The sequence below is a fragment of the Rattus rattus genome, chromosome 9 (assembly GCF_011064425.1).
Source record: "Rattus rattus isolate New Zealand chromosome 9, Rrattus_CSIRO_v1, whole genome shotgun sequence".
Lineage (NCBI taxonomy): Eukaryota > Metazoa > Chordata > Mammalia > Rodentia > Muridae > Rattus > Rattus rattus.
In genome coordinates, this window is record NC_046162.1 from 8,496,744 (window position 1) to 8,505,747 (window position 9,004).

The 9,004-nt window shown below is 48.4% G+C and overlaps 1 non-coding gene across 1 annotated transcript; it reads left to right on the top strand.

Annotated features, from left to right (window-relative positions):
• The first annotated feature begins 4,210 nt into the window (after nt 1-4,210).
• On the top strand, nt 4,211-4,282 carry Trnat-cgu. The gene has a single exon. It is a non-coding gene; the product is annotated as a tRNA-Thr (tRNA).
• The last annotated feature ends 4,722 nt before the right edge of the window (nt 4,283-9,004 follow it).

A 9,004-nucleotide genomic window follows, 5' to 3' on the forward strand; every position in this document is an offset into this window, starting at 1 on the left:
ACATCAGGTGGCCAAAGCTGTCACTCCAGGTGTCCTAACATCCTTCTGGCCTGAATGTGTGGCACACACTCATGGACACATACACGTACGTAAAAATAAATCTCCAAAAGTCAGCCATGGCTATGCACATCTGTGGCTCCAGCACTGAGGGTAGAGAAAGGCAGACAGCACCAGACAGCAAAAATCCTCATTCCAGGTTCAAGGAAACCTTACTTGAAAAAAAGAAAGGAAGAAAAGAGGTTAGACAGGCCATTAAGATGTCACAGCATGTAACAGGGCTTGCTGCATGAGCCCAATGACAAGAGTACAGTTCCCCCAACCCACATAAAGGCAGAAGGAGAGAACCAGCTCCACAAATGTGTCCTCTGACTTCTCCACACATGCTGTGGTACAGATGCACACACATGGCACATACACACAATAAGTAAAACCACATCTTCATGTACAAAGTGGAGAAGCAGTTGGAGAGATGTCTGATATTTACCTCTCACTTTCATACATGCTCTGCACACAAACACACACATATCATAAACCTAAAGATAAAGCTAACATGATAACAAAATACAGGATAATAGGAAAATACAGGAAGAATTTTACACTAAGTTTACAAACTTAGTGTACAATGTTTTTCTTTTTTCCTATCTGGTAGGTTTAGAGTTGTAGTTGGATTCAAGATCTCATGCAGCTTCTGCTGCACCCTTCCACTGAGCTGCACAGCCCAGTCCAGGGGTTTCTGCATAAGGACACAAAAAGAATGAAGCACTGATGAAGAGCGACTATCAAGTAGACTTCCTCAAGATTTTAACCTTCCATTCTTCAAAAGGCACTGCTAAGCAATGAGACAGCAGCAGACAGAGAGTCCTCGGGATGTAAATTGCTTGCTGGGCAAGCCTAAGGCCAAGTGTGGATCCTAGCACACGTGCATGCATGCACATGCACACACATGCACACACATACATGCACATACACATGCATGCACACATATGCACACACACACATCACGCACACACACACATCTCTCTCTCTCTCTCTCTCTCTCTCTCTCTCTCTCTCTCTCTCACACACACACACACACACACACACAATGCAAGATCTGGAAAATTTTCCCAAAACATAACCTTACAAAACCTGCACCCACAATATACAAAGAACATGTATGATTCAATATGATAATAAGTCATGAATACGGGCAAAAGTTTTGAGTCAAAATTTCATGAAAGAAGATAGGACACATGGCTAACAAATACAGGAAAGAGCATTTAACTTAATTTCACTGATCATCAGGATAATAAAAATCAAAACAATACAATATGCTACCACCTGACCACTGGGCTGGCTAATAGTGAAGGCAGAATGTGGAAGCTGTCAAGTGCTTGGGAGGCCTTACCCGGTGGAACTAACTATAAAGCAGCAAACATCATGTGATCCCTATCCTCCTGACTCCCTAAACCAGACAACTCACAAGTACGTTTCATGCCAGGTCTTTGAGATGCCTAGCCTAAGTAAAACACCCATCTGGGTCTGGAATCGAAGCTGTCCATCATTCTCAATGCTGACCCACTTCCTCCCCCAAGAGTGGGGCAGAGAGTCCATGAGCAGCACGAAATGACGTAAAGTACTTAGGGTATTGGGGAAAAGCCCGTTGCCATCAAGTGGCCTAAACTCGGAGGCCTGCGGGTTTTCCCACTCCACATGCAAGTAAACAGATTTCTTCAGGAATCCTGCAAGGCACTTGGAGGGGCTCTCCAAGCAAGGTGCAGAGCCGGCAGCAAGAGTATCTCTTAGGAGGGTATCAATGCAGAACCCAGAATCTGCCACACTCGCTGTGGGCCTTTAGCAAGGTTTAAGGGAGGCCTGCACTGTATCAAGCAAAGGTTTAGCCCAGTCACTGTGGAAAAATCACAGGTGAGCGCATCCCCACGGCCTTTGCCAGACCCTTGGTGCCCATCCTAGTTCATGGGGGCTAAAGATGGAGGTTCAGGGAGCCCAACTGAAGGAGCCAACTGAAGAATGTGTCCTCCTCAGAGACATTATTACCATAGTAGCCATAAACCTAGCCATGGTAGGTCTCCCATGGTAGACAGCTCCCTTGGTGCCTCTACCACCTACACGTAGCACCCATGTTCACCAAATATACCACAGGAGAAGGGAAACTCCTGGCACCTGCTGGAGAGTATTTTGTGCCTCATCGAACTGGGGTGCAGCTCCTCCAAGAGCTTTTGTCTAGAATAGCCTTAACCACGCTTCCACTTCCAACACTGTAAAATAAAGTAACATGTTTCCAGAATTTGTGTGTGTGTGTGTGTGTGTGTGTGTGTGTGCCACAGCATACGCCGTGCGCACACACACACACACATGTCTATACCTAGAGAGCACAGAGGTCAAAAGAGACTTTGGACTCCTTGGAGCTGGATTTAGGTGATTAGAGGGGTCCAACATGAGTGACGGGATTAAGACCCACCAAGCAACTGTGACCACTGAGCCAACTCTCCAGCCCCATAAGTAAAAACAAACAAACAAAACAAAAAAGAAAAAACAAAACAAACAAAAACCTACTTTAGATATAGGCACTAGGACAGAAGTACAGGGAGAAAACAGAAAATCATGTATAGTTTCTCTAAAATCGATGGGGAAGGGGGGAGATGCCTCTTTAACACAAAGGAAATGTAGAAGCTTAGAAATTGCTCAGACTTCAGCAACTCAACCACATAGACAAAACAAGACAAAAAGAGAGGAAAGCCTGCAGGTTGAGAGGCCCTTGTACTGTTAGCTGTGGCTGTTCTCTAAACCATAAGGTCATACGGACTTGCCACTTATACAGGGGTCCGCTTCTCTGGTGCTGGCTTTACAGGCCGATGGATATTTTAAAGATTTAATTTACATTTTAAATGCCGGGTATTTTCCCATGCCATAGGAAGCTATGCCCTTGCCCAAATGCTTTCCTCCGAGCTATGTGATAAACTTGATCTCAATGTTTGTTTCTTGTGACAAGGTCTCAATTTTGTAGCCCAGGCCTGGAGCTCACTATGTATCTTAGACTGAATTTCAACTCAGGCATTCCTCCTGCCTCAACTTCTCAAAGGACTGAGAGGAACTTGCCTCTGCTACACAGGCTGGGCTGTGGATACATGGCCCTACTATCTAACTGCATAATACTGGGCTGAGACACATATAGATCCCTGTGGAGAGATCTAAGAGAGATAGAGACTGAGAGAGAGAGAGAGAGAGAGAGAGAGAGAGAGAGAGAGAGAGAGAGAGAGAGAGAGAGAGGGCAGGCAGGCCTCCCAATGGCTAACTCCAAGTCACAGATTCAATCAATCCACGCGGTGGGAAAAGGCGCTTTTAATAAAGCAGAGTAGAAAACCCATCCATTCACAACGATGTGATTATGGTACTTGTTTATCACGCACAACTCATTCAGTAGTAATGTGCATTATGCAAATGAGCAGTAGACATTAGTATTTTCCAAACCATAGGCTAGCAATAATTGCGGTGATTATACTGTCTCATCTATTACAAGACACCGAATAAGGCAAAGTGCAGTGCACTTACAGAAAAATAAAGACCTTTTAAATCCATGAACAGGAACGTATAGATTAGCGTTCCAAACCTCTGCAGCTCAGATCCGGGCATCTGAGTCCTTTGACAGTGATGTAAACCCAAACCGAGCAGCCCCAGCACAAATCTCATTTCTAGCAAATGTTTCTGATATTGATACTGATATCCAAGATAGTCCCTATGCCAGATAGAAGCAGTCTAAGAGTTAGTTGGGACTTTTTATTTTCCAAAATCAACGCACTGATTCACAACACCAAGCCTGGCATCTGAGGCCGCACTAATGATGACAACTGGCCACCAACCATACTTCTGTTTCCTGAGGGGAGGGAGAAATAACACTCCTCCGAAGGGGAAACGGAGGCTAAGAGAACTAAGGCACAAGTGAACTAATCCAAAGACGATACTGGAATTCGAACCACGGACACAGAGACGGCAGGCAAGCCCAGCTACGGTTGTGCCGACCGGCCTCCGCGCCTGTCTGCGGAAACTCCGAGCGGCCCAGAGCCCGGGAGTCCGCAGGAGCGGGCGCGCGCCCGAGCCAAGCGTTCCGGCTGCGAGGGGCGGGGCGGCTGCGCTAGACTTGTACGTGTACTCGCGCCCGTCACGGGAGTAGCGCCAGCATAGAAGTTTATGCGGCCAACTCCTTAACGCAGGCGCGGTGGCCAAGTGGTAAGGCGTCGGTCTCGTAAACCGAAGATCACGGGTTCGAACCCCGTCCGTGCCTACAGCTGCTTTCTTTCTGTGATTTTAAGAGACTTTTTATGTGAGACTCTTTTTCAAGAGTGACCATGAAAGATCCCACACTTTGAGTTAAGCTTTAAATTACAACTCTTTCCCAGTACAACTGGCTGGGCAAACTGTTTTCTTTCTGCTTGGTTTCAAACTAACGCCTTTTCCACTCCTCCCTCCCGCAAGGTGACCATGGGTGGTCCAACCTCGATCCTTTAGCGCCCCCTGTCGGGTCATGTTCACCTCTGGAAGAAGTTTTCGAAGTTCGCCTGGTGAGCAGAGGTCGCAGTCTGGAAGGGTCACCTGCACATCTTGCGGTTGGAGCTTCTTAGCTGAATGGCACCTGGCTGGTTTCAGGCACTTCACGTTTTTCTGATCACTAAAATCCAACGTTATCCACCCTAAAGAAAGAACCGCTGTTGTTCCACACCGACTCCACACCCAGAGTCAGCTAGAGTCCTCGTTTGCAGTTTTTAAAAGGAAATCCGCAGAAGTGGGCATCGCCTTCGAGAGAGGGGAAGCCCTACCCTGACTTGGAACGATTCTGATTTGAAAACGTAAGCCTCTGGCACGGAGCTTCCTTTCGCCCCTAGCTAAAACGGGTCACGTGGCCCAGAGGCAGCGTTGGTGAGAATGCAGCCAGATGGCATGCCAGCCACATTACATCATAGAAGTTTGGTTTGCATTCTCAAAAGGATGTACCAGATGGTGCTCAAAGTGCCTTTGAAGAGGTCACTGTCTGACTCCAACTCCAGGACCAGCGTCTTGTGGAATTGGGCATACACCTTTAACTCCTTTGTGGAAACCTGAGACTGACGAAAGCCCCAGATGGAGTAAGGGACCAATCAAACCAGAGCAGACTCTCCTAACTGTAAGGGAGAAGGGAAGAAGAGAGTTGCAGGCTGGGGATGGTTCAGATTCCTGACTGGACAGTAGTGAGTCTCACAAGTGTGACTATGCAGTGGTTAAAACACAGCTACTACACCCCATATCCTCTGGGATAGGGCCTTGTCATTTGTGTTTCTGACAAGATTTAGGAAGACGTGTTTCAAGTTCCCAGGCCACATTCTAAGAATGGCAGCCCTGCTCAGAGTCATATCACAAAGCCGTATTGCCGACCCAGGAAGAGAATGTGCTATACAACATGGAAGATAGCCCTCCTTGGCAAAGAAGTGACTAGAGGAGCTGGGAATGTGGCTCAGCCAGAAAAGTTCTTGCTGGTCAAACGTGAAGACCTGAGTTCAGACTCCCAGCACCGACATTTCGGGGGTGGGAGCCCGGAGGGGCATGGTAATGCAGGTCTGTAATCCTAAAGATGGGGAAGGGACAAGAAGCTCCTTCACCTATCCGTCTAGTTGAATTAAGGAGCTTGTCTCAAACAATAGGATGTAAGACTGGTAGTGGTGGCCCCAGCATTCAGGAGGCAGAGGCAAGCGGATCCCTGAGTTAAGGCCAGCCTGGTCTACAAACTGAATTCCAGGACAGTCAAGGCTGCACAGAGAAAACCTGTCTCAAAATATATAGATAGATAGATAGATAGATAGATAGATAGATAGATAGATAGATAGATAGATAGAATTTTAAAATAGCTATTAAGGAGACACCCATGTCAATTCTGGCTTTCCTATGCGTGTCACACACACACACACACACACACACACACACACACACACACACGCACACGGATATCCATGTTTGTGACATTAAAATGCGGATCTGACTCCCAAGGCATTTCTAGTATTCCGCATCACCAGGCAACAGAAGGCGATGAGGAGTTCAGCGATGGCTTTTCGGAACAGAATAGTGGGGAAGCTGTCGGAAGGACTGTTTCCACTCATATGCTGCACACTGTTTGCATTTTCTGTAAGATGATGGTGTTAATATGCAAAGTCTTATTTTTAATGGAATCACACCCACAAAAGAAAGAAGCAGGGAAAGGGAGGGGAGAGAGGAAGGCTGCAAAGATGGATTCTTAGAACACAGGCAGATGCCAGCAGCAGAGTGCAGACGGTCAGAGCATGGTGGCCATCCAGCAGGCAGGACGTCCACCCCTTTGGTTGTATTTTATGCTGTTTCTGCTATTCATTTCCTTTCCAAGAGCTACCAAAGGCCAAGTCTCCCATTAAAAAAGTGTTTCCAAGCCAGGCTTAGTAGTACTTGCCTGTAAAACCAGCATTTGAGGAGGCTGAGGCAGGAGGATGGGAGTTCAGAGTCAACCTGGCTACATATAAGACCCTATTTCAAAAACAATACTGCAACAACAAAAACAAATCTAGTTTTGGCAGTTGCATTCACAAAACCCTGAGGCTTCATCACCAACACACACACACGCACTCACGCACGCACACACGCGCACAGAACAAGAAGAGGGGAGAGAATATAAGAGCACAGATTCCCTTATGCGGTGTTTTCTGTTTTAAAACCCCTCTCGTGTCTGTGTCTGTACATATCTATGTGTGTGCACACATTGCATGTAGTAGAGGCTAAGGGTCAATTTTGGGCGGCCTCCTCTACTCTCCACTTTATGGGAGCTCCCTGGTTGTGCTCCACTCTCTTGCCAGCAGTCTCCAGGGACTTATCTGTCCCCCTAGCCCCAACACACACCAATGCAGGGGTAACTGCCATGAAGCGCATCTCCCCATGCAGCCTCTTCCCTGTGCTGGGATCCAAACTCAGGCCCCTGTCAGAGCAAGCACATTACCAACTGAGCAGTCTCCAAGTGTGACTAGTGTGTGAGAGAAGGGTATCGTGGAGGTGTGAAACAGGTGTGCTGTGTGCTATCAGATTGGAAGCTAGTGACCCAAAGCCTGGATTCAGTTTACACTTTCATAAGTAAAGCTGGTCATGTGTGCGAATGACACAGACAATCTGTTGGTTTAATCCATTTGTGTTCATGAACATAGAAAGCCACGTTTGGATTTCTAGAGCTTTTACAAGGATTTCATGTCAGCGGTTGCCCTGAAAGCTGATACCTTTGCGAAGAATCACACACAGGTCTTCTTCAGATGTGGGAAGGGAAGGGAAGAAGGTGAGTGATGCTGGGGGGAGGGGAGGTAGGGTTTGAACTGGACCCTAACATGGAAAATGGCCACCAGGGAGAAGATCATTTCCGTGGCAAGTCTGTGACTCTCTGGTAAGAAGAAATTAAGTACTTCTCACAAACCTCCCTATTTTGGAATAAACAGTGGCAGCAAAGGCTTTAACAGGCTTCCTCAAGCAAAAGAAAGTGCCTAGGCTCTGGGACAGAGACCAGCAGTCTCCTAAGATCAAAGGAAGAACTGTTTGTCAACAGTTCCAGAGACCGTGCAGGTGCAAGCTGCAACTGTCACCTCAGGGCAGCGTGAAGCAAACCGCAATCATGCACTCGACCCTGCCCCGTAGGGAAGAGCCTGGACCTGTCTATTTTACTCACCATTCGTGGTCTCCTCCACTGGAAAATCGGAGTGACACACAGAACTTATTTCCCTCCATTCCTGGGGGCAGAGAGGATTGCGGGGCCTTGGGTGCTAGCACTCTACCATGGAATCACAGCCACCTTTTTATTTAACTTAGAAACAGGGTCTCAGTAAGTTATCCAGGCCTCAAGTTCTTGATTCTCCTGACTCAGAGACTGCAGGTTTACACCATCACATTTGTCTCTGTCATGGCCTCCTGACAACCAGCCGGGACAGTTCTATAAAAGATACTTCATGACATCACAACTGGTCACTGAAGAAACTACTTAGTACCCAGAGGGCTGACAACAACCATGGTTGACTCGGAAAGTTTTGTTCTGGATTGTTTTAAGATATAGTTTAATGTTTTTGTTATCAGGCTCTGGCGATGTGCATGCACACTTTGTGCTAAAATTCCTTCCTAGGTCCCCCTAAGGTCCAATTGAAACAGAATTCCACCAAAGTTCACTCTGGGGAACCAACAAGTTTCCTTCAACAGATGGAGGGTGTGGTGCTCCTCCCTCACAGAGCACAGGTGAAGGGTGTGGTGCTCCTCCCTCACAGAGCACAGGTGAAGGGTGTGGTGCTCCTCCCTCACAGAGCACAGGTGAGGAGTGTGGTGCTCCTCCCTCACAGAGCACAGTGCTCCTCCCTGAGGAGTGTGGTGCTCCTCCCTCACAGAGCACAGCTGAGGAGTGTGGTGCTCCTCCCTCACAGAGCACAGCTGAGGAGTGTGGTGCTCCTCCCTCACAGAGCACAGCTGAGGAGTGTGGTGCTCCTCCCTCACGGAGCACAGGTGAGGGGTGTGGTGCTCCTCCCTCACCGAGCACAGGTGAGGAGTGTGGTGCTCCTCCCTCACAGAGCACAGGTGGGGGGTGGTGTCCTCCCTCCCTCACGGGCACAGCTGGGGGAGTGGTGCTCCTCCCTCACGGAGCACAGCTGAGGAGGTGGTGCTCCTCCCTCACAGAGCACAGCTGAGGAGTGTGGTGCCCTCCCTCACAGAGCACAGCTGAGGAGTGGGTGCTCCTCCCTCACAGAGCACAGCTGAGGGAGTGTGGTGCTCCTCCTCCTCACGGAGCACAGCTGAGGGGGTATGTGATGCTCCTCCCTCCTCACAGAGCACAGGTGAAGGGTGTGGTGCTCCTCCCTCACAGAGCACAGGTGAGGGGTGTGGTGCTCCTCCCTCACAGAGCACAGGTGAGGGGTGTGGTGCTCCTCCCTCCACAGGTGGGGAGTGGTGCTCCTCCTCACAGGAGCACAGGTGAGGAGTGGTGCTCCTCCCT